Source organism: Pseudorca crassidens, chromosome 8 (genome assembly GCF_039906515.1).
Source record: "Pseudorca crassidens isolate mPseCra1 chromosome 8, mPseCra1.hap1, whole genome shotgun sequence".
NCBI classification, from domain to species: domain Eukaryota; kingdom Metazoa; phylum Chordata; class Mammalia; order Artiodactyla; family Delphinidae; genus Pseudorca; species Pseudorca crassidens.
In genome coordinates, this window is record NC_090303.1 from 67803190 (window position 1) to 67829378 (window position 26189).

The 26189-nt window shown below is 35.9% G+C and overlaps 1 protein-coding gene across 1 annotated transcript in view; it reads left to right on the forward strand.

Annotated features, from left to right (window-relative positions):
- Positions 1 to 26189, forward strand: part of DNAJB9 (DnaJ heat shock protein family (Hsp40) member B9) — a 700153-nt gene that overhangs the window by 499039 nt on the left and 174925 nt on the right. The window contains exons 18-19 of the transcript XR_010945587.1: positions 787 to 861; positions 1427 to 1483. The gene's annotated coding sequence lies outside the window, so the exon portion shown is untranslated. The remainder of the gene's footprint in view (positions 1 to 786; positions 862 to 1426; positions 1484 to 26189) is intronic.

Consider the following 26189-nt stretch of genomic DNA (forward strand, 5'->3'; position numbering starts at 1 on the left):
AGGCTAGATTTGTCTTTTCATATGTAGTTATACACTGGTGTGAGTATCATTTGTTGAAAAGACTATCCTTTATTCATTGGGTTCTTGGGCATCTTCGTTAAAACTGAATTTACCATGAATATAAGAATTAATTTCTGGATTCTCAGTTCTGTTCCATTGATCTATGTGTTTCTTCTCTTGCTAGAACCACAATTCTTGATTGTAATAGCTTTATAATAATTTTGAAACTGGGCAGTATAAGTGCTACAGTTTATTTCAATATTATTTTGGCTATTCTGGGTTACTCATCTTTTCATGTATATTTTAGAATCAGCTTGCCAGTTTCTGCACAGAAGCCTGCTGTAATTTTGAAAGGGTTTGCAATAAATTTGTATATCAATTTGGGGAGAATTGCCATTTTAATTTATTCTCCTGATCAGGGGATATACTGTATCTCTATGTTGGTCTTTTAAAATTTCTTTCAACAATGTTCTATAGTTTTCAGTGTACAGTCCTTCCCCGTATTTTGTTAAAGTTATCTCTAAGTAGTATATAATTTTGATGTAATTAGTAAAATAGTATTTTTGTTTTCAATTCCCAATTTTGTTGTTAGTATTTAGAAATAAATTTTCATACTGACCTTGAATATTTGATGTCCCTAAACTTATTACTTTATAGCTTTTTTTGCACATCCCTTATAATTTACTTCATGTAAGATCATATTTATCTCTGAATTAAGACAGTTTCATTTTTTCCTTTCTGATATTTATGATTTTTCTTCACCTTCCCTTTTTTCCCTTATTGCAGGGTCTAGGACCTCTATTATTAAGATGAATACAAGTGGTGAGAGCAGATATCCCTGCCTTGTTCATGAAGTTATAGGTGAGCATTCAGTGTTTCAACATTAAATATAATGTTAGCATTGGGTTTTCATAGATGTTCTTGCTTGGTTTGGGAAAGTTCCCTTCTGTTATTAGATTGGTGAGAGATTTTATAATCAGGAATGGATGTTGGGTTTTGGTAAATGCTCTTTCTACAGTTATTGAAATCATTGTGTTTTTTTCTTTTTTAGTCTGAAAATACAGTGGATTATATTCATTGCTATTTGAATGCTATACTAACCTGTATTCTGAGATAAATCTGATATGGTCATGTTGCATAATATTTTTAATATATTGTTAAATTTAATTTGCCAACATTTGGTCATGAAATTTTCTACCTATGTTCATGAGGGATATCTATCTATAGCTTTCTTTTTATGTAATGTCTTTTGCTGGCTTTGATGTAAACGTAATGCTGGCTTCAAAAAATGAGAGGGATATCTTCCCTCCTTTGTTATTTTCTGAAAGAGTTCTGGTACTATTTGTTTTGTTTTGCTTTGTAACATTCTTTGTAACATCTTTCATTTTCTCTTCCTTTGTAACATTCTTTCCTGCCTTTTCTTCAGTTCTCTTTCAGTGGGAGCTGCCCATACTAGATATTCAATTTGGTCTTCCTCTCTTAGGTAAGTGAGTGCCTTTTAATGAGGTATATTTTTCATTTGTTGTCATAATTTTGTGATTCTTTAGAAGTCACTAAGATCAGATTGCTGACATATCTCCTATAGCAGCCAACCAGCATATGGTGGAAAGCAAAGCAGCTTCTTTTTTGGACTAACAGCCAGTGAGTAGGAAATCCAGTTCCTCTTCTGTCTATTCAGCTCACCAGAGTAGCTTGAAATCCACAGCAGGCAGGCAGATGCAGACTCCTAGTTCCTCAAAGACTCCATAGGGGGGCTTGTTTGTTTGTTTGCTTATCCAGGCAACAAGGAGTAGCAAGCACTTTTCTCTGTAGCTGGTCATTTATTCAGTCATTCACAAATATTTAGTGAGTGTCAACTATGTGTCAGACAGTATTCCTAACACATAGGATACAGGAAGAAACAAACAGAAAGGGATATCTGCATTCACAGAATTTATCAGGGTGATAAAAATAGAAATAGAATAAATTATAAAACCATATAATATTTTAAAATGTGGAAAATGCAACTTTAAGAAGAAAAATTAGAGAGTATAAGGGAGACCTCAAATGCTAGGAGGAGAGGGACAGTTTGCTGTATTGAATTTGCAGTTAGATTTCTTCTTATAAAGAAGAGATTTGAGAAAAGACTTGAAGGAGATGAGAGATTGAGGCAAGAGACTCTCTAGGGAAGAGCGTTCCAGGAGAGGGAAGAGCAGGAGCTAAGGCTCCAAGGACAAGACAAGAGCCCTTCTCCGTTCCCTGGCACGAGGGATGAGGTCCAGACCCCGCTCCCCGGGAGATCCAGGTTGTGACAGCATTCCTGGCCTGGTTTTATTACATCCCAGGGGGAGCTGGGAAGAAGAGGGAGTCACAGATATACAAATATAAGCCTTGGCTTATCAGAACTTTTCTACAAAATATGCATGAGAGGTACTACCAGAAAACCCATACTAGGATATCTAGCTCAGCGTACCACTTTAAATATTCTGAAATGAGACACAGAGAAAACCAATTAATCTGTCACTGACAGAGATTATTTTATGATAGGGCAGTCCTGATGACAAATAGCAAAATACAAGCAAAATGATGATTAGTGTTTGATTTGTTGCAAAAACACCTACACAGAATAGCTGCTGCTGCTTCTTTTTTTAAAAAACGTTAAAATAGCCAAACAGAATATCTTATCTAAATGCAAAAATGCATTATTTATGATTGGCTTTCATCTATTTAAAGATTTCAAAATTCAGTTTTCTGCAGTATCCTTAGGATCCATCAAGAACATTAGGAAGTAAGATAAACCTGAAGGCAGTATCGTTTATAGAAGAAATATAACACTGAGACTTTGAATATTAAACAATTTATATACCAGACATTTTCGTCATTGAAAATTTCTTCTTAGTAGCTGATTAATATAATCCAGTACTAGTAGGTTGAATTTTTTTCCCCTCTTTTGGTAACAAGCTGGAATTATTTGTAAATCTTTCTAATTCAGAATATGGAATAAAAATTAGATTACATCATGAAAAATGCAGTGGTTGATTTGACAGTTATTTTAAAGGTAAACCTGTATTTTTCAATAAATTTCCATGCCTTTGTATATTAAGTATAATTTTTATTTTTTGAGTTTTAAATATACAGGTGTGTGTATAAACATGTACATAAATGAATTGAACGTTTGTATATATTCATGGTAAAGTAAGTGACAACACTTCATACCTAAGCTTACTTTGGTTCTCAATAATGATAAGTATTTAAATGTACAAATATGAATCTCCAGGACTATAGTTTTCATATTTGGAAGAGGAATTGTGTTCGGCTTTTTGTATAACGTGATAGAAAAGTTAATTATTTTCTATGGACCTGGGCATATTTACTGTTCACCAAAGATTTAGAGGTGTGTGTGTGTGTGTGTGTTTGTGTGTTACCAAGTTCTTCTTGAGCCAGTTAAAAAGGATTTAAGATTCTGAGTCAACAGGCCACTTGGATTTAGTAAAGATTTATTTACACAAAGATTCAAGAATCATCACAGGTTCATTTTTAGAAACCAAATTCAAGTAAAATTGCTTTGAAGAAACAGCTGAATGAATCAAACTAAATGAACATTAAAACATGGCACAAAGGTCAATAAAAGTGAGAAACATAACATTTTTTTTAAAACTACAGTTGAGTAAGAAGACAGTAACCCCCAAATTTTAAAAAATACTTCCTAATTCTTTTAGTCCTAGCACTCTTGTATTAGTTTGCTAGTGCTACCACTAAAAAAGTACAACACATTGAGTGGCTTAAACAAGAGACATTTATTGTCTCACAGTTCTGACGGCTAGAAGTCTGGAATCAAGATGTCAGCAGGCTTGGTTCCTCCTGCAGGCTGTTTGTTCTGAGGAAAGTATCGATTGCGGGCCCCTCTTCTTGGCTTGTAGATGGCTATCTTCCCTCTATGCCTGTCTGTATCCATGTCCAAGTTTCCCTCACCAGCCATATTGTATTAGGGACCACCCTAATGACCTCATTTTAACTTGATTACCTCTGTAAAGACTCTATCTCCAAATAAGGTCACATTCTGAGGTACTGGGGTCTAGGACTGCAGCATACCTTTTTTTGAGGGGACACAATTCAACCCATAACAACTGTCTTGGGAAATGAAAATAAAACATTAAAGTATTAATATTGTCTGCTGTTACAAAGTACAAAAATCTTGAAGTTAGCTATTAGTTTGAAGTAGCATTGTCACTAATTTTGATAGCAGTAGATGGTTCCCTCACATAAAGTTATAACTTCCTTTGTCTAGTTGGTTTATTTGCTTCTTTGTGACAGCCTCACTATCCAAATCATTTCTGCTCATTTAGAGCTGAGACAGAACACATATGATTAGATGGAAAAAATCCACTCCAATAATTAGAAAAGATTATGTCAAATAACTGTTTCTGCCTCAGGGACACAGGGAAAAACTTGTCTCCTTATTAGAACAGAGTGCCAGGCTTTGCATATTTCTGAAGCTTGCTTCAGTTTGAAGTCTTTCAAGATAAATTAGCAGCTATAAAATTCATAAATTGAAAATCAGGAGATCATTTGTTTTTCCTGTTGGCATTCATCTTTCTCATTACTATAAAAAGGAATGTGTTTTTATTTACCTTATGCTGTTTTACTACTGCAGCTAAACACAAAATTGGCAGTTACATTATTTATATTCATAAGGTCTTATTCCAGGCATCTTATTTTGCTTTTAGCCTCTAGTTCTTGAGTGTTTTGACTAAGATGGCCTTATTCTTCCTCTCATGACCTCTGACTATAGGTTCATGACCTCCCTTTTCTTAGAGCCTTTACTTTAGAAAACTTGCAGTTGTAAATTCTTTCTCTGCTCTTTTGAGGTGTAAGTCTTCTGCAACCCAGAAATGTGGTTCTCAAGGACCTGGGAGTCATCTTTTTGCAATGCAGTCATCAAGAAAGATAGGGCCTCTGTTTCCTAGTTTCTGTGCAAGGGTAGGAGCCTAACAAGTAGCAAACACAAATGGCCCAATCACTGTGGGCAAACTCCTCACCCCCTTCTCAGAGTCCTCCAGTACTTTTTCATTCACTCATCCCAGCAAATCCTTCTGTCTTTTGTTTCAGGGAAGTTGAGTTCAGTCTCTCTCCCCTATTGCAATAGTCTTGAATAGTCTTCCTTGTCAATTTTAACAAGTGTCTGGTGCAATTTTCTCCCTAACAGTTTCGTCTGGTCCTTCATTTGGGGGTAACTTCTATGAATAATAGAAACTACATGACTGTGTACTTGAATTGTACATATTCTGTACTTAAATTAACTGCAATCTTACTATTCATTTTTATGTTAAAGTTTTGAATAAACCTGAAATTATTTAGTGTCACAAATATTATATCTATGACCTACTCAGAAATTCTTTTTTTTTTTTTAACATCTTTATTGGAGTATAATTGCTTTACAATGGTGTGTTAGTTTCTGCTTTATAACAAAGTGAATCAGTTATACATATACATATGTTCCCATATCTCTTCCCTCTTGCATCTCCCTCCCTCCCACCCTCCCTATCCCACCCCTCTAGGTGGTCACAAAGCACCAAGCTGATCTCCCTGTGCTATGTGGCTGCTTCCCACTAGGTATCTATTTTATGTTTAGTAGTGTATATATGTCCATGCCACTCTCTTACTTTGTCCCAGCTTACCCTTCCCCCTCCCCACATCCTCAAGTCCATTCTGTAGTAGGTCTGCATACCGTATGCTAACACATATATATGGAAACTAAAAAAATAAATTTGAAAAAATGGTCATGAAGAACCAAGGGGCAAGACGGGAATAAAGATGCAGACCTACTCAGAAATTCTGCTTTAGTTTATTCCATGCAATATTTGGATTGTTTTTGTTTCATTAGAAAGGCAGGGAGATGTTTGATGTCAACCTCAAATATAAAGATTTTTGCTTGTAGAAATCTGGGATTTCTATCCATTTACCATCTAAATATTTCTTGCATTCTCTCTGTCCAATTTCTACAACTACTCATGTACTCAAGGCCTGCATCATCTTCATTTGGGCTAAGTATATTTTACTTGAATCTGTCCTATCTGTCTAAACATACTCAGATCTGTTTTCCACACTGCAAAAAGGTGATCTTCCTAAAATGGAAATCAGCATATATAACTGTTCAGACAATCACTGCCCTACAAGGTACACTTACGTGAATTAGATAAAGGTCCTCTTCTTCAAGTAAAATAGACTTTAGGTTAGTAGACCACAATCTACACAACTATACTTGGGCTGATCTGGGGAAATGGGAGCTTGGGCAGTTCTCCCTTGCAGGACATGGCCTCCTGGTAAAGGATAGGGAGGGAATAGATAGCTTGTTGGTTGCCATGGGACACCTGGACAGTGCTGGCTGTTCCCATCTTAATGCACTGGCCAACTATAGCATCACTAATAGCAGAACTGCTGGCTTTAGATGCTTTCTGACATCATGCACGTGAGGTACACAGTTTCGTCCATGAAGTAGTCTTGCTGAAATGATTATAATTAAGACTTACTTTTAGGTCTAACTTTCAGTTTACAGAAAGGACAGACAATGGAGAAAAAACTAAACAGCCTCACAAGAGCACAAATATAAAACATCAGACATTCTTTTTTTTTTTTTTACAAAGACCTTATTTTTATTTATTCATTTTTCTCTTTTTGTAATTTATTTTTATTTTTTTAACATCTTTATTGTAGTATAATTACTTTACATTGTTCTGTTAGTTTCTGCTGTATAACAAAGTGAATCAGCTATATGTATACATGCATCCCCATATCCCTCCCTCTTGCATCTCCCTCCCATCCTCCCTATCCCACCCCTCTAGGTGGTCACAGAGCAACAAGCTGATCTCCCTGTGCTATGTAGCTGCTTCCCACTAGCTATCTATTTTACATTTGGTAGTGTATATTTGTCAATGCTACTCTCTCAGTTGGTCCCAGCTTACTTTTCCCCTCCCTGTGTCCTCAAGTCCATTCTCTACATCTGCATCTTTATTCCTGTCCTACCCCTAGGTTCTTCAGAACCATTTTTTAAAAAAAATATTCCATATGTATGTGTTAGCATACAGAATCTGTTTTTCTCTTTCTGACTTACTTCACTCTGTATGACAGTCTCTGGGTCCATCCACCTCACTACAAATAACTCAATTTCATTTCTTTTTATGGCTGAGTAATATTCCATTGTGTATATGTGCCATATCTTCTTTATCCATTCATCTGTTGATGGACACTTAGGTTGCTTCCATGTCCTGGCTATTGTAAATAGTGCTGCAGTGAACATTGTGGTACATGACTCTTTTTGAATTATGGTTTTCTCAGGGTATATGCCCAGTAGTCGGATTGGTGGATTATATGGTAGTACGATTTTTAGTTTTTTAAGGAACCTCCAAACTGTTCTCCATAGTGGCTGTATCAATTTACATTCCCACCAACAGTGCAAGAGGGTTCCCTTTTCTTCACAGCCTTTCCAACATTTATTGGTTGTAGATTTTTTTGATGATGGGCATTCGGACTGGTGTCAGGTGATACTTCACTGTGGTTTTGATTTGCATTTCTCTAATGATTAGTGATGTTGAGCATCCTTTCATGTGTTTGTTGGCAATCTGTATATCTTCTTTGGAGAAATGTCTATTTAGATCTTCTGCCCTTTTTTGGATTAGGTTGTTCATTTTTTTGATATTGAGCTGCATGAGCTGCTTATATGTCTTGGAGATTAATCCTTTGTTAGTTGCTTTATTTTCAAATATTTTCTCCCATTCTGAGGGTTGTCTTTTCATCTTGTTTATGGTTACCTTTGCTGTGCTAAAGCTTTAAAGTTTCTTTAGGTCCCATTTGTTTATTTTATTTTATTATTATTATTTTTAACAACCATTTGCTTATTTTTGTTTTTATTTCCATTTCTCTAGGAGGTGGGTCAAAAAGGATCTTGCTGTGATTTATGTCATAGAGTGTTCTGCCTATGTTGTCCTCTAAGTTTTATAGTGTCTGGCCTTACATTTACGTCTTTAATCCATTTTGAGTTTATTTTCGTGTATGGCATTAGGAAGTGTTCTAGAATCCAACACCACATTAAAAGAATCATACACCGTGATCAAGTGGGGTTTATCCCAGGAATGCAAAGATTCTTCAATATATGCAAATCAATCATTTTGATACACAGTATTAAGAAATTGAAGGAGAAAAAACATTTGATCATCTCAATAGATGCAGAAAAAGCTTTCAACAAAATTCAACACCAATTTATGATAAAAACCCTAAAGAAAGTAGGCATAGAAGGAACTTACCTCAACATAATAAAGGTCTTTTATGACAAACCCACAGCCAACATCATTCTCAATGGTGAAAAACTGAAACCATTTCCTTTAAGATCAGGAACAAGACAAGGCTGCCCACTCTCACCACTATTATTCAACATAGTTTTGGAAGTTTTAGCCACAGCAATCAGAGAAGAAAAATAAATATAAGAAATCCAAGTTGGAAAAGAAGAAGTAAAACTGTCACTGTTTGCAGATAACATGATACTATACATAGAGAATCCTAAAGATGCTACCAGAAAACTACTAGAGCTAATCAATGAAGTTGGTAAAGTAACAGGATGCAAAATTAATGCACAGAAATCTCTTGCATTCCTATACACTAATGATGAAAAATCTGAAAGAGAAATTAAGGAAACACTCCCATTTACCATTGCAATAAAAAGAATAAAATACCTAGGAATAGACCTACCTAAGGAGACCAAAGACCTATATGCAGAAAATGATAAGACACTGATGAAAGAAATTAAAGATGATACAAACAGATGGAAAGATATTCCATGTTCCTGGATTGGAAGAATCAACATTGTGAAAATGACTATACTGCCCAAAGCAATCTACAGATCCAGTGCAATCCCTATCAAACTACCAGTGGCATTTTTCGCAGAACTAGAACAAAAAATTTCACAATTTGTATGGAAACACAAAAGACCCTAAATAGCCAAAGCAATCCTGAGAAAGAAAAACAGAGCTGGAGGAATCAGGCTCCCTGACTTCAGACTATACTACAAAGCCACAGTAATCAAGACAGTATGGTACTGGCACAAAAACAGAAATATAGATCAATGGAACAGGATAGAATGCCCAGAGATAAAAACACGCACCTGTGGTCGCCTTATCTTTGATAAAGGAGCCAAGAATATACGTTGGAGAAACGACAGCCTCTCTTCAGTAAGTGGTGCTGGGAAAACTGGACTGCTACGTATAAAAGAATGAAATTAGAACATCAGACATTCTAAAGGATAACTGGTCTTTTATGTTCAACAATGGATGCTATGAAAAAAAAAAAAAAGGTAGTCTGTTCTAAACTAAAATGCATTTAAAAGCTAAAACAGCCAAACAGAAGTCATAGTTCATGATTGATTACTGGTTTAAACTAATAAGCTATACTGATTGGGGCTCTTGGGAATATCTGAATATGGGCTGGTAATTAGATGTTATTTTGGGATTATTGTCAGTTTTGTTAAGTAAGATAGTAGTGTTTCCAGTATGTAAGAAAATATACTTATTTGGGGTAAAATATCATAATATAGTTTCAGTTTATTAAAAAAACCACAAAATGTGTGAAAAAATAACTGAAACCAATATGACAGTGTGTAAGTAGTTGTTAAAGTTAAGTGCTCTCTATAGGCATGTAATTGTATTATATTGTTCTTTTGACTTTTCCTTAGTTTTGGATTTTTATAGCAAAAAGTTAAATACTACAATATTAAAAAATAGAAAGAATGGACATCTAGTTTTAGCTCTGACATGTAAAGAACTTGAAGCTGTCACTTCCATCCTTATAACAAGAAATAGTTGGAAATACTGAAAATCAATGAGTTTTGTTGGAGCCATCAGAGAACTAAGTTTGAAAGGCAAATAGCCTGTCAAGTCTAGACAGGTAATACTCAGAGAGATACAGATGAAATTTGGTTATTGCATCTAAAGCCAGTGAAGCCATAAACTGGTAGCCATAAAATGTTAGTTTTGGCAAACTTCTGGAGGTTGATTGTGGACTAGCATGACAGTGAGAAACTCCTAGGTTTGCAATCATGGAGTCAGGGCACACTTTCTGGACTTTACCTCCAGGATCCCTACCAGCTTTTCATAAGGAAGACCTGAAAATATTGCTTTATGACACTGGCAAGGAGAATGGAGGAGTAATCATTGAGGAATGATTCTCCTTAACAAAGAACCTTCTCCTTCACAAAGTCTACACCAGGGGAAAGGATTTTGCCACAGCCTTATCCCAGTAGAAGGGAATCATCCCACTCCAGGCCCTCCAGCTTCCCTGTCTAATATAAGGGAAGGGTTAGAGAATATATAATATAATATATATGTAATATTATAATATAATATATTGGGAATGTTGTAGCTAGGGAATGGAATAGGAAGCAAAGAGGAAAAAGCTATATCATTGAAGAAAGCTAGAGGTCCACTAAATACTGAGATTTAATCAGAAAATTACAGAATTCTCCCCATGTCCATTTCTCACCAGCACATCAACAAGACTATAGTATAATAACTGAATTACAGCTAGAAGAGTTGTAAGGACCAGACTCTATTTAAGGAGGAGTTCTTGGGAAACCCAAGGCACAAAGGCATTAGAGGAATTTGAAGCCTCTGGAACAAACATTAAACACAGCCCAACTCTCAGCCAGATTAACATAAAACCTCACACTAAAGTCCTGTCAATCTTAGTTCTTGTTACCTAATCTATCATGCCTGGGTTTCATCAAAACATTACGAGGCAAAACAAAAGACAAAATACCCCTCATTCTGAAGAGGTGAAACAATCGTCAGATCCAGACTCAGATATGACAAAGATATTATAATTATCAGACAGGGAATTTAAAATAAGTATGATTAATATCCTATAAGAAACATGTAAGAGCAGATGGGTAATTTGAGCAGAGAGATGTATAGTCAAAAAACAATCAAAAGGAAATGCTAGAAATAATAATTAAAAAGAAAACTGTAACAGAAATAAAGAATGCTTTGATGGATGTTTCGGTAGATAAATCACACATGACTGCATAAACCACATGACTGAAGAAAGAATCACTCTTACTGTACCTGGTTAATACTCATTCATTTCTCACATGTAGATCAATCATCATTCCCTCAAACATACATCTTTTTCTTAATGTTTTCGTGACATATTGACTCCCTGTCTACATGGACATCATACATTATCTTTTAGACAGCAGTTTACTCTAGTAGTCTCTAGCCATGGTGCATGCAATATGGATCACTTTGTTGTTATCAATTTCAATGAGTCAAGACTAACTTAGCTTAATGTCAAACAGATGCTGAAGAATTAAGTCAGTGAGTTGGATATTTTATTTTCCAAAAACCTTAGTAGTCTATATTATAAAGACCAAACATCTGAGATATATAACTTATATTTAATCATTGTTTGGCATCCAGAGGTCAATAATTGGAAGGTTTTGTAAAACCATGCTAAGTTGTAATAAGTTGAGATGTGGTGTAAATAATATGAAATTTGATTAGAAAGATGTAAATATTGAATGCACATCTAATTATTTTCCCCAAAGAAATCACCTCTTTGGAGGAGTTACTTTATGTGCAAAAACAGCTTAAAATTGTGGACTCAATTCCTTGCCCTGGCTTTGACCTCAGTGTACTTTGGGTGACAATTCTCCATAGGTCTCTCATGTTTCTGCCTATCTTGTGAGCAGAGACATTGACTATCATTGTCCTGGTCTATATTTTCAGGGACATTTGTATAGTGAAGAACCTTGGAAGATAGAGATAGCATCTTCCTCCAGAGCAAAAAACACATGTAGTTACTTCCCACTATAAAAGATTCAGTATCCGTAAGCTCAGAGTTCCTCCCTATAGTATAATCCACTGTGCGTGCAAGTGTCACTTGACCTTCTTTGCATTGTCATGTGGGAATTGGGGCTCAGGAACTCAGAGAAATGCTGAGAGTCTGGATATTGCTACTGCTCCAAGTAGTAAACTGTCCTTTGTCTCTGACTTGTCTTCTGATAGCATTTACGTTTACGATCCTATAGCAGGCTGACTTGTTAGCTTGCAAGGAGGATAAAATATCAGGTCCTTTACAATTCTTCACATACAGTGCCTTCAGGTGGAGAGTGTAGGCTGCTTTTTAAGCAACAGTTATTTAATTGGGGCAAGAATAGGTTCTTCTGGAACTATGCGTCATGGCTCACCTCAAGAAAGAAGTGATCCCACAGTAACTTAGAACGGTCCTGGTTAGGAATATCAAGCACAGTCTATATGACTTCAGTCAGATGCATAAGAATGGCCTCTCTCTTCTTGTAACTCAGAGCCTGGGGTTGGGGGGTGCGGGGTAGGAAAACAGTACACTGGGATGTATTTCTAGGATATCTTACTACTATTTTAGTCAATAAGCTAAATATAGATAAATACATTAAATAATTTAAAGTCATTCTGTTGCTCTTTCTACTATAATAAGAGAAAAATTATACCCTAGTCTTCAAATTAACTCATATCGGGGGGACAAAGGTGAATAACTCTGTATTTGTTTTCTATTGCTGCATAACAAATTTACCATACTTTCCCAACTTCCAAACTTACCACAAACTTAATAGCTTGAAACCACACCTACTTTCCTGTGTCTTTAGGTCTGAGGTCCCCATTTTCATGTCTGTTGTGAGCTGGGGACTGGCCCTGCTCCTAGAAGTCGTCAGCATTCCTTCTTGTGTGGTCCCTCCGTCTTCAAACCAGCAATGACAGATTGAGTCCTTCTCACATTGTGAATCTCTCTTACGTTTTCTTCTACCAGCGAGAGGAAATGCCATGCCTTTAAATGGCTTACATGGTTGGGTCAGACCCAACCTCCGTATCTGAAAGTCAACCTACTTGGGATTTTAGTTACATCTATAAACTCCTTTCACAGAACTACATAGATTAATGTTTAATTGAATAACCAGGGGAAGGGAATCTTATGGGTAGGGAATCTCTAGAATGTTCCCCACTATAGTCTCCTGGTAATAACCGAATATTTGAAATGGGTGGTGCAATTGTTTTAAGCAACTGGGATTTATAGCTTTATGCTTTCATCCAATGTCCTTTTAAATCTGCTCTGGTGGGTCTCAGAGTTTTTGCCAGGTCCGTTAACCATTCTAAAAGCTTTCACTGAGTAATTAAATTCTCAGTGCAGTTTAATGTAATAGCATAATTCTTAACATCCCAGAATTAATCTTGCTCTTTTCTCCCTGAATAAGGTATATTTTGATATGGAAGCCTGACGTTAGAGGTGGCAGTAGGGAAAATCTGGTTTCTTTTGCATCCCATAATCACTTCCCTTCAACTTCCTGGCTGCTGTTTGTGACTCCTACGGCGTCAGGCTAAGGAATAGAAAGAATTAGGGCAGAATGGACGGATCTAGCATGATATGACCATAGTGCTTTCCAGGTTTAACAGATATTTGAAATTGTTTCCTCTTGTGGAGTTTTTATGAGAGACTTAAAGATTCCTCTGGTTAATTCCACTCTCCTTCTATTTGGTTTCTGTACCCACAGAGGAAAACACGAAGACCATCCTGAGTGTGCTCAGTCTGCATTCCTAACGATTGTTCTTATGTGGGCCTTGAGTGCTGCCCAGTCATCATCCAATATGTCCTTAGTCTTTCTGCCCTCCCAGATGAGGTTTTCATGCGTTAGCCTCACTCTTCAACCTCCAACACCTTTGGGGAAAAAAAAGCCATCAGAACGGACACCCCCAGTTCTACATCAGTCTCCTTCTGTGCCCATATGTGCAACCCCTCTCCTGTCACTATGGAGGAGTTTTCCATGCTTCTCTAAGGACACCTTAGTGTGTTCTATATCCCAATGCTCTCACTTCCTCAAAGAGTTCCCTACCCCTCTCTCTCTTTCCTGCATTATCAGTATTTCACTCTTTACTGTATTTTTTACCGGCCTACAAACATGTTTTTCCCCCCATCTTAAAAAAGAAAATCCTTCCCTCTCAGCTACTGCTTACATGACTGGCCCATTTTACGGGAAACACTCGTCAAGATAATTGTGTATAATCACTTTCTGCAAATGAGCTTTTTTTTTTTTTTACACCATCTGTTGAGTCTCTTTGTAAATCATGTTTTCTCTACCTTCACAATTTGTCCAACATCAAGCCACTTTTCCCCGCTTCCACCACCATGAGTGCCTCGTCATCTCTATCTTTGATTACTGAATGACCTTCTTCCTATTAGGACAATCGGCCTGATACAGTTTATTCTAGACACAATTTGTTCTAAATGTAGTTCATATCATGTCATTTCACTTAAAAACCTCCAATCATTCTGCATTTTACTCACAAAGTTCAGGATGGCCCATAAGACCGTACAAGTTCTAGGCTCCTTGTTCCCTTGATCGCACTTTAAACTTCTCTTCGCCTTGTTTCACCTCTCTTGACAACGGTCCCTTTTATGGTCTGGAACAGCTGAAGTCACTCCTGCCTTAGACCTTTTGCTGTTTACCCTTCTGGAAAGATCTTTCCTGTATTTCCACAACCCCGTTCCTTACTCCTTCAGGTCTTCTTGGTGAGACCTTGCTTGACACTGTATTTAAAGCTTAAAGGACAACAGTGTTCTACAGATTCTGTCTTTCCCCTCTTTTGTTGGTTTGTGTGTTTATTTTTGAGTTATTATTTTTCCAGCTTTATTGACATATAATTGACATATAACATTGTGTAAGTTTAAGGTGTAAATGTTGATTTGATACATTTACATGTGGCAAAATGATTACCACCATAGCTCTAGCTAACATCTTCATTTTGCTACATAACTACCATTTCCTTTTTTGTGGTGAAAATATTTAAGATCTAGTCTCTTAGCAACTTTCAAGTATATAATACAATATTGTTAACTATAATTACCATGTTTACATTAGATTCTCACAACTGATTCATCTTATAATTGGAAGTTTGTACCCTTTGCCCAACATGTCCCCATTTCCCCCAGCCCACAGCCCCTGGTAACCACCATTCTACCCTGTTTCTTTTAGTTCAACTTTTTAAAAGTCCACATATGAGTGATAGCATACAATATTTGTCTTTCTCTGTCTGACTTATTTCACTTAGCATAATGCTCTCAAGGTCCATCCATATTGTCACAGATGGAAGGATTTCCTTTTCTCTCATGGCTGAATAATATTCATATCATTGAATAATATATATATTGCATCTTCTTTATTCATTATTTTTGATTGTAGCATTTATCACTTTCTAATTTATGATCATATACATTTTAATTTTTTTTTGGTCTATATTCCCCAAAAAACTCTAGAAGGACAGGTAATTTTGTGGGGTTTTTGTTTATTATTATATTCCCAAAAGGGCCTGAAAAAGCATTGGTAGTCATCTGTCTCTCTCTCTACCTATCTAAATTTGGATAAATTTTCTTTTAAGCACCAGTTAGGTTGCATTTTCTAAATTTTGATGCAGTGTGTTATATTGTCATTTAGTTCAAAATATTTAAATTTTTTCTTTGTGAGTTTTCTTTGATCCATGGATTATTTAGAATTTATTTTTCTTTTTCTAATTATTTGAGGTTTTCTTAGCGATCTCATTGTTTTTAATTACTATATGTATTCTGTTTCAGTCAGACAATATATTCTATATTATTTAATACTTTAAATTTATCAAGACTTTTTTATGGTTTGGAATGTGGTTTATCTTGGACAATGTTCTATGTACAGTCAAAAAGAATGTATATTCTATACTGAATGTGATTTTCTATAAATGTCTTTTAGGCCGTGGTGGATGATAATATTATTTTCTTATTGATGTATCATTAACAATTTTTGGTCAACTTAACAATTAATAAGAAAGAAATGGATAATTGCTTTTATTTTTTTATTTACTTTTTGTTTTTAACATCTTTACTGGAGTATAATTGCTTTACAATGGTCTATTAGTTTCTGCTTTATAACAAAGTGAATCAGCTGTACATATACATATATCCCCATATCTCCGCCCTTGCGTCTCCCTCCCACCCTCTCTATCCCACCCCTCTAGGTGGTCACGAAGCACTGAGCTGATCTCCCTGTGCTGTGTGGCTGCTTCCCACTAGCTATCTATTTTACATTTGGTAGTATATATAAGTCCATGTCACTCTCTCTTTGTCCCAGCTGACCCTTGCCCCTCCCCATGTCCTCAAGTCCATTCTCAATGTCTACGTCTTTATTCCTGTCTTGCCACTAGGTTCTTCATCACCATTTTTTTTTTTTTAGACTCCATATATATGTGTTAGCATACGGTATTTGTTTTTCTCTTTCTGACTTATTTCACTCTGTATGACAGACTCTAGGTCCATCCACCTCACTACAAATAACTCAATTTCACTTCTTTTTATGGCTAAGTAATATTCCATTGGATATATGTGCCACATCTTCATTAACCATTCATCTGCTGATGGACACAGCACTATAAAACTCTTAGAGGAAAACATAGGCAGAACACTCTATGACATAAATCACAGCAAGATCCTTTTGACCCACCTCCTAGAGAAATGGAAATAAAAACAAAAATAAACAAATGGGACCTAATGATACTTATTTTTTTAATAGATCTTTATTGGAGTATAATTGCTTCACAATAACCGTGCTAGTTTCTGTTGCACAACAAAGCGAATCAGCCATATACATACACATGTCCCCATATTCCCTCCCTCTTGTGTCTCCCTCCCATCCTCCTTATCCCACCCCTCTAGGTCATCGCAAAGCACCTAGCCGATCTCCCTGTGCTATGCTGCTGCTTCCCACCAGCCAACTATCTTACATTTGGTAGTGAAAAAAAAAAAAGTGTTAATTTCTCCAACCATGTTGGCAGGTTTGTCTATTTCTTCCATTAGTTGTATCAATTTTTGCTTCACATTCTCTGAACTTTTGTTATTAAGTACATACACATTTAAAATGGTTAGAACTTTTTGTGAATTCATCCTTTTGTAATTATGAAATATCAATCATTATTCTGATAATACTCCCCGAACTGAAGTTTTTATTCTCTATTTTATATGTATTTTAGACACACTAGCTTTCTCATGGTATTTACTTTGTACACATTGTTTCCATTCTTTAACTGGCAAACAATCTGTGTCTTTATTTACTTTAGTGTGTACTCTCTTAACTACCTGTAATTAGATCTTGTTTCTTTTTATTATTTTTTTAACATCTTTATTGGAGTGTAATTGCTTTATAATGTTGTGTTAGTTTCTGCTGCACAGCAGTGAATCAGCTGTATGTATACATATATCTCCATATCCCCTCCCTCTTCCATCTCCCTCCCACCCCCCCTTTGTTTCTTTTTAATTCATTGTGATAATATCTGATTTTTAATTAGATTTTTCTCAATCCACTTAGTTATTGATATGGTTGGGCTATTGTTAAGGCTTTATCATCTTGTTTATTTTATTTCTTTCTTCTGTTCTTTTTTCCTTGGTACTCCTTACTTTTCTTATTTTAATCAAATATGTTTTAATATTCAGTTCTAACTTTTGTTAGAGAACTTTTCTGTATCTAATCATCTTTGTGAGTGTGTGTGTGTGTGTGTGTGTGTGTGTGTGTGTATTTAGAGGAGTTTCTAGAGAATATAACATGTATCTTTAACTCAGCATTTTATTATATATTAATCATATGCCATTTGATGTATTGTATTGTAACTTACCAATGGTATACTTTCATTTAAACTCTTCCCATCCTATGTGGTATGTTTTTCTTTTATTTTATGAATACATATGCTATATATCCCTCAATACAATGTGACTTTGCTCTAAAATTCAAAGGTCTTTTAAAGAAACTAGGGAAAATAATGAAAGGCCTTTATGTTTAAAATATTTATCATTTTAGTTGCTCTTCAATTCTTGTACATACATGTTTATAAGTGGTTTCATTCTCTTCAAACTGAAGAGCTGGTAGCACATTCTCTCAGCCTTTGTTAATCTGACATTTTCTTTTTTAAATTTTCACTTTTGGAGAATATTTTTGCTGGATAGATTATGTTAAATTGACAGTTTTCCTTCTCCTTTACAGATATATTTCATTGCCTTCTGGCTTCTGTTGTTTCTGGTGAAAAGTTAGCATTTATTCTTATGTTTATTCTTCTGGATTTGGTGTCTTTTTTCCTCTGACTGGTATTAGAATTTTCTTATATCTTACATTTGTATCTTTGGTATTTGGTAGTTGTACATGCCTAAGTATGATTTTGTCTTTTTATCTTGTTTAGGATGTATTGAACCTCTTGGATTTCTGCATTTATATTATTTATCAAGCATAGAAAATGGTTCACACAATAATGAGAAATATGATTGATACTCATACTCGATTTACGAGAAAAAAATCTACTGGAAAGTAGATTTATAATGCTTTTTGCAGTGAAACTTGACATAAGAGAAAGAGATAAGAGCCAATTTAAGCTATGCTTAAGCATTTCAAATTTATGATAAAAAGTCACAATATAAGAGGAACATATAGATGCTATTGCAATAAAATATTAAGTAAAAACTTGAATAATTCAGAATACATTAATAGAAAAATGGATGTGAAAGATATGTAATTATAAAATTTTACATGCATAATCATAAATATCCTGTCAGCATAAAACCTCAAGTAATAAACTGTAAAAAAGTTCCTAAAAACTGAAAGGCTTATGAATTTTAAAGTATATGATATTATCAAATTAATTAACTGTTGACATAAATGACTTAGAGAGACCACATCACCTCCACAGATTTCCAAAGCATGATAGGAATGCATGGGCCGAAGAAAGACTGGATTTTCAGTCTTGGGTGTTCTAACTACACCACTCTTACTGCTATTTTTAAAAGAGCATAGTTTAGGCCTTGAGTAGGAGTTCATAAAGAAGGCACTAGAATTAAATAGGAATCAGATTATCAGTCTATGTAAAGATTTTGCTATTGGTAAAATAATATTCTCTGATTTTTTAATAATTGGAATCAAGATGAAAATAGGAATTACATGCTGTACTTAAACTTTGTTTTAAGTTTTTAAAGCAAAGTGCTTGTTGAAATAAATTGTTTAGAAAGACATGATAGGCAGGTTTAAAAATTCTTTATTTAGATAGTATCTTAAAATTAGTTTGAGCTTATTATATGAAGAAAATCTCTGGCTTCTTCATGAGGTGTTTAAGAAAGAAGAGACATTAAAGCACCAGCTATCCAAGAGTGGAATGCTGTTACTACTGATATTTTAAAACATGTCATATGCTTCAGGCAAATAAATTTAATTAAAGAAACTGAGTGCCTTCGTAACTATAGTTGCATTATTCATGCATCCACAATGATTCTTCGAATCTAAGAATATAAATGAAAAGTGACAGCATAACAACCAAGGGATAAAAGAACACAGATTTAGTATTATGATGCCAAAATAACTTACCTAAACAAATGGACAGTTAAGTGAAATGGCCAGTAAATTCAATAAATAAAACCAGTTGTTTTATTCTACTGGTATTTTTGATTATTAAAAATTATGAATTTGGTAATTTCAGGTAGGGGAAGAAAAATCCCTCATTGTTAATTTGGAAAAAAAAAGAACTTATTTTTTAAAAATAGCTAAAGATTCTTCTAGTCCCTCATTCAGAAGTTTCCAAAAATAGTCTCTTTGGCCCTTTACCTTAAGAATACTTTTTTAAAAAATCAGTTTATTCCTATAAAGTGGAAAAAAAAACAAGTGGTGGGGTCTAAAATCTTTCTTGATTTTAGTCTAGTATCCTCTCTATTATTTTTTGAATTCTACTCCATGCAGAGCACACCTGTTAATAATTTACCCTCAATAAAATGAAAATTCAGTGTTCAAGTGGCTATAATATAGATGCATAGAAGCTTTAGCCAAGGTAGTTGTTAAATGAAAATAAATATATTTTAGAACTAGCAGAAAAATTAGATTCAGTAATCCAAAGATAGTTTTACATGAGGAGAACAAGGACGTGATTTTCCTGACTTCTGAACAGGGGATCATCCTACCACATTAGAATGCATCAATATTTGGCCATGTTTTATGGAACGTATAATATTTCTGATGAAATAATAATATTCTCTATTAATTAGCAAACTTTCCATAAGGCTCCATTAATTCCTCCAGTTAGAGCATCCATGGGTAAGAGTGAGTTATTTTTATTTATTTATTTATTTTGGCGGTACGCGGGCCTCTCACTGTTGTGGTCTCTCCCGTTGCGGAGCACAGGCTCCGGACGCGCAGGCTCAGCGGCCATGGCTCACGGGCCTAGCCGCTCCGTGGCATGTGGGATCTTCCCGGACCGGGGCACGAGCCCGTGTCCCGTGCATCGGCAGGCGGACTCTGAACCACTGCGCCACCTGGGAAGCCCAAGAGTGAGTTATTTTTACATTTACCTAGTTGACCAACTTTTTCTATAAAGGGCTAGATAATAAATATTTTAGGCCTTGTGGACCATATGGCCCGTCACAACTACTCAACTGTGGAAAAGCAGCCATAGATGATACATAAATGAATGTGCATGGCTGTGTTCCAATAAAACTTTATTTACAAAAACAGGCAATGCAAAATAGATCTGGCTCACAGTCTGTAGTTTGATGACCCCAGGTTTAGAACAATGATAACTTCTTACGTATTTCATGAATCTGTACTTTGTGTATATTTTTATCGTATCATTTTCTAAGCTGTACAGTAAATGCTTGCCCTCTCCCCCATCCACACACAGAAGATAAAGTCTTAAGGGTAGGAGCCCTGCTTCATTTATTTTTATGTGGTCAAGAATATTGGCAGAATGAATTTTATCTATCAGATATGACAGTTCTCACAAGCAAATGGAAACAGCATAGTGAATAAGAGCATTTCCAAAAGCATGTTCAGCCAGTTCCTGACTCCAAGAAATGCTTACAGGGACTTTACTGGTGGCGCAGTGGTTAAGAATCTGCCTGCCAATGCAGGGGACATGGGTTCGATCCCTGGTCCGGGAAGATCCCACATGCCACGGAGCAACTAAGCCCGTGCGCCACAACTACTGACCCTGTATGCCGTAACTACTGAAGCCCACGTGCCTGGAGCCCGTGCTCCGCAACAAGAGAAGCCACCACAATAAGAAGCCCATGCACCGCAACGAAGAGTAGCCCCCACTGGCTGCAACTAGAGAAAGCCTGTGCACAGCAACGAAGATCCAACACAGCCAAAAATAAATAAATTAATTAATTTTTTTAAAAAAGAAATGCTTACAAAAAATGAGTTTATTATCAAGTAAGTTTGTAGAATATGGTGTGATATAAACCTCATGGATAGTTATAAGATGCATTAACATAGTAAAAGCCATGATAAGTACTTGCTATTGAAGAAGTCAATTGTTTCCCAAACTCACCTGAAAAAAAATTAATTCACTGTTATCATCTTGAATAGCGCATTTCTTCTTTCTCCACTTTATATCTCCATTCACCGTTATTTATAACTGCGAGTGCTAGGCACTATGCTACCCACTGGACATACCAGCTTAAAACTTACTAAAAATGTCCTTTATTCAATAAACACTTTCAAAAGAATATAAAATGTCTTTTTAAAATAGAATTTATTTTTAGAGCATTTTTTGGTTCACAGCAAGAAATGGAGCAGGAGGTACAGGGAGTTCCCATACATCCTCTGGCCCCAAACATGCACAACCTCTTCTACTATCAACAGCCCTCATCAGAGTAGTACGTTTATTATAATCAATGAACATATACAGACGTATCATTATCACCCAAAGTCCATAGTTTACAGCAGGGTTCACTGTTGGGGTTTACATTCTATATCTTGACAAATGTATGACAGGTATTCACCATTATAGTATCATACAGAGTAGTTTCACTGTCCTGAGAATTCTTTGTGCTCTGGTTATTCATCCCATGCTTCCCCCTTAAGCCCTGGAAACCACTGGTCTTCTTTACTGTCTCCATAGTTTTGCCCTTCTCAGAATGTCATATATTTGGAATCATATAGTTTCAGATTGGCTTCTTTTACTTAGTAATACACATTTAAGGTTGCTCCATGTGTTTTCATGGCTCAATAGCTCATTTCTTTTTAGCACTGAATAATATTCCATTGTCTGTGTGTATCACAGTTTGTTTACCCATTCACCTGCTGGAGGGCAGCTTAGTTGCTTCCAAGTTTTGGCAATTGTGAACAAAGCATCTGTAAACATCCCTGTGCAGGTTTTTGTGCCGACCTAACTTTTCAGCTATTTTGGGTAAATATCAAGGAGTACATGTGCCGAATTATATTATAAGAGTAGGTTTAGTTTTGTAAGAAACTGCCACACTGTCTTTCGAAGCGGCTGTACCATTTTCGCTTCCACCAGCTATGAATGAGGGGAGGGTTCCTGTTGCTCCACATGCTAGTCAGCGTTTGGTGTTGTCTTGTAATGTCTTTTAGAGTCTTATTTCTTGAAAGAGCTAAAAAAGTCAGAAAATCTACTTTCTTATTTTTAATTGTAGTCTGTTTGAGTAGCATAACCATAGATGGTTGCAAAAGATTGTTTCTAGGTATTAAAACAAAATCTTTGAATGGGTTTGCATTTCATGATCCATCACTTCCTTTAATTGAAGATATCCACAGTCTAAGATGCTGGAATTTGGGGCTGACACCTTGCTCATTATATATATTTTTTGTCCACTAGACAGCAAGGATTTTCTGATAAGTATGCACACATTTCCCAAACATATTTGGCCAAGTACAAAAATAAGCAGACAGGACTCTTACAGTGCCAAAGTAAAAAGAAAAGTAAATTAGTTTTTTTTAACTATTCAGTTTGGCTATATATAAATTTAGCCTTTGTGGCTGAAGATGAACTGGATTTGACTGAGTCAAGATACTGTTATTGGTGTATCAGTGCTTAGACTAGTAACCAAATTCTCTATTCCGAACATTTTATCTACATGTTACAAGACGATTCCTTAATTTCCTCCTCAGTCTTGTAATCATAGATATAAGGAAAAATAATTACTACGTATATAGAACCCACTCTCAATATTTCATTGAAAAGCTAGCAACGTGTGAAATGAATATAGCAATCACTTAATATTCCTGGTTTTAAGTATGTCAGACATCTTCTTTCTCCCCTTTGCCAAACATGACACAGAGCAGGCATTAGAAACACTTTGCAACTTGCTACACCAGTCCTAAAAGAGTTAGGAAAATTCCACATACTTTTTTCTGAACTGTGTCCAGAAGATTTTATCATTTACTAATGATTTTTGTTTATTTTCCTAGACGTTTCATCTTGGTAAACTAGGGTTGGAGGAAGAGAGTAGAGAAGCCTTAAGAGCCAGCATTAAGAAGTGCATATCACCTCTTAATAAACAAAGCACTCTGCAAGAGCCTGGGGTACCTTTTAGGTTCCCACCCTCGGTTTCCCCAGCAATTTCCATGCTGCTTTGGTTATCAGAGACTAAGTTTTAATAATGTTTTCTGCATTCAGATTGAAGGGGGATTTAGAGCTGGTGAATGTGGGAGAATGTTTAGTATATGCAGCTCTTGGTCTAAAAGGTGAAAAGAACACACTTTCATTGTATTAACCTTTTTTCATCTAACCGCTTAGGCATTGTGATTACTGCTGATTTTTAGATCAGGACCTTTGAAGCCTAAGTAGCGTTTCCTAGAAATTGCTCCAAAGAGAAAAGATGGAATGAAAGAATTAGGATGTAGGACTAAGAAGCCATATGAAATATAATGAGACATAGGGTATTAATCAAATCAGTCCATGTAGAGAAGCTTTCACAGATGGGGGATGTCGGGAAATGATGGTAGAAGTAAAGTATGAATTATGAAAGATATTGAGAATTGTAAAAAGTTTGAATTTGATGAGAGAGAAATATCATGATGATAAGCATATAAGCATGATTTCTTCATATTATAACATGAAGAAAATGTTAAGTAAATGTCAGAGAAGATATGTAGCTTTTCGTGTTGATCATTATTTCAACTTACAAAGTGGTCCTGGAAATTTGTTTTGACAGACAAATTATTTAATTTTTATTGTTTCTTTTCAATTTAATGGTTAATTTTCTCATTTGAATGACTTGTGTTTCTCATTAGGTGGTGTGGAAAAATGGTAATGTAATGAAAACCTCTCAGAGATAAGAATGACTAGATAGAAAATACCTTTAAAATTAGATGTTGAGAATTTTTAATTAAGAAGAATACATTACACAGTTCAAAGTGGAAAGAAAACCATTCGAGAGAGGAAAATTAAAGATGACAGTTTGAAAGAACAACTGCATTTTTGCATCTCTCATACTAAGAAGTTGTTAAATGTCTTAGAAATAAATGAACAAACACTAACGTCACACTTTTAAGGTGTCGTGAGGCAAGTAAGAATTAGGAGGTATCAGCAGTACTGGTGCTGAAAGTGATGATCAGTACGTGAGAAGAAAAGTAATAAATTATCCATTATTGGCCTAGTTAGGAGCTGTGTTGCAGGACTGTGTTCAAGAGAGTATCCAACATGTAGTTGTCCTGATAGTAAGGAAAAAGGAAAAGTTTGTGAGCTCACTTGAGAAAGTAGCTTATTCCATATTTTCTACAACCTCACAAAGGTTCTTCTGACATTTTTATTGATCAGTTTTTTTTACATCTTTATTGGAGTATAATTGCTTTACAATGGTGTGTTAGTTTCTGCTTTATAAGTGAATCAGTTATACATACACATATGTCCCCATATCTCCTCCCTCTTGCGTCTCCGTCCCTCCCACCCTCCCTATCCCACCCCTCTAGGTGGTCACAAAGCACCGAGCTGATCTCCCTGTGTATTGATCAATTTTTGATTAAATCTGGAATCCACTGATAGGTTGGCAAGGGAAAAAAATGACATTTATTTTGGTAACACTTATTTGCCCAGATAAATCCTTCAGAAGGATTAAAATTCAGCATCACTAGCTGACTTAAGGCCTCCTAGTGAGTCTGAGTTTCCAACCAACCTCATTGGATTCCCAGGCTTATGTATTTCTTACTTCTGAAGGAGGATATACAAAAAATTAAAAAATCTATTTTACCCACATGAGGTTATTGGGGAAATTGGACCAGTTATCTCTTTACCTAAAACACGTATATGGATTACACAAAACACTAGGTTTCTTGAAGTTTTCACCTGTGAAGTCTGCATAGTCTCATTTGGATCATGGACTTTTTTTGATAATCCGAAGAAAGCTATTATTCTCTCTCTAGGAATATGCATATATATACCGATACGAAAAATCAATCATACAATTTCCTGAGATATGACAGACTCACCTGAATCATGCACGGAACCCAATTTAATAAATAGTCTATACAGAGTGGGTCAGTGTGTTTCTTGAGCCCTCTAGAGGCTGCCACACAGGGTGACTGTAGTGATTGCTGTTGGTGCTTCTACCAGATCCTTTATCTCTAATTAATCTCTCTGTGCCCTTCCATATCCAAGACTGCCACTCACAATTGCTTTATCTTGGGGGACTGTCCTCAACCACTGGAGCCACCTCCCCTAATCCTACACAGAGCTGGAAGCGCCTAGGAACACCCTTTGCCGATGACTAGGGTACAGGATAATGAAAACCCAGCTCCCTCTCCTCAGGATGGGATTAACTCTGAGGTGTAATTTACGCTCCAAACGTCTGTTGAGGGGTCAAGCTAAAGCCTCCTTCAGCAGGACTTTGCATGAACGCATATTCTCCTTGGCTTCTTCCCCTTTCCTGTTCTGCTTTTCTCATCCCCTTACCCGTTTCCTCTGGGAGCCTTTCCTTAATGAATCACTTAGCATAAAACTCATTCTCTCAGGGTTTGCTTTTCACCCAAAACTAACCATATAATTTAGTTATCCAGACTAGGAAACATACTGAAGAGCAAATGGGAATGCTTTTATTAGTTATGCTGAGAAAAGGGTATAAATGGAAATGGTCCAGGACAAATCAGGGCACATGTTCATCGTAGGGACACATGGCACTTTCAGAGACAGCTCTGGAGACACCCTCTTATTCAAAGCCCTTTTAAGGTATGTGTTGCACTGATTGAACCCTGCCTAACATTTTGCTGTTTCTAATATGTCAGTTTTGCTGTTTCTAATAGTGTAAGTCTCTATTAGCTCCTGGTTGACATTCTTTTCAAGGCTACCTTATTCCTACTCTCAACTCCAAGACACCTTTCTTCACTTCTCATTCTACCCTTACCTGTCACA